Below are 1,113 nucleotides of genomic sequence, written 5' to 3'. Positions count from 1 at the left end.
TTGCATTCTGAAATGTTTACCACCCTTCACAAACTTCAGCTAATTCAGACCTCGGTAGTAAAGTTCTCTCCCACATAATGAACTGGATACCCAATTCCATTACCCTTTGATTTCACTCCTAAATTTTAAGGTTATGCCCCCTTATTCTGGATTCTTCCACCAGTGGAAATAGATCCTTTTTATTCACCCCATCAACTCCTTTCATCATTTTAAACCTTGATTAGATCACCCATCAATCTTCTGTACTCAAGGAAATACAAGCCAAGTTTATGCAACCTATCTGTATAATTTAACCCTTTAAGCCCTGATATCATTTTGGTGAATCTGTGCAGCACCACCTCCAAGGCCAATCTATCCTTTCAGGAGCGGTGCCCAAAACTGAACGCAGTACTTCAGATGTGGTCTGGCCAAGGCTCTATACAACTGAAGCATAACTTCCTCCCTATTTGTATTCCAGCTGCCTTGAAATAAAGGCCTATATTACATTAGTCCTTTTGACTGCTTCTTGTACCTGTCCATTAGCCTTTAGTGGTTTGTACATAGACACCAAATCTCTCCACTCCTCCAGTTTCTTACCATTTAGAAAATACTCCAATTTGTTTTTCTTGGATCTAAAGTGGATGAACTCACAATTCCCCGCACTGAACTCCATTTGCCAGTTTTGCCAACTCATTTAATCTGTCTATGTCCCATTGTAACTTCCTGCTACCATCTCCACTACTTACTGTGTCCCCCAACTTAGTGTCATCTTCAAACTTGGATATATACAAACTCTCTATTCCTTCATTCAAGCCATTGATAAATATGGTGAAATGCCAAAGCCCCAATATCGATCACTTGGGACTACCATTTGTCTCATCCCACCAATCAACTACTCTCTCTCTTACCTCCCAACCAAATACTAATCCATGTCACAAGGTTACCTCAGATTCATTTTTGCTAATAATCTCTTGTGCAGAACCTTAATAAAATGCCTTCTGGAAGCCCATGTAGACATCATCCATAGACACTCCCATATCCACCATGCTAGTGATGTAACCTCTTAACAGTCAACGTATGCCTTACATTCAATGTTCTAAAGTCATGATGACATTTGGAGAGTACAAGCAGACA

This window comes from Heptranchias perlo, chromosome 40 (genome assembly GCF_035084215.1).
Source record: "Heptranchias perlo isolate sHepPer1 chromosome 40, sHepPer1.hap1, whole genome shotgun sequence".
NCBI classification, from domain to species: domain Eukaryota; kingdom Metazoa; phylum Chordata; class Chondrichthyes; order Hexanchiformes; family Hexanchidae; genus Heptranchias; species Heptranchias perlo.
The sequence above is the reverse complement of the archived record's forward strand: the minus strand, read 5'-3'. Positions refer to the sequence as shown.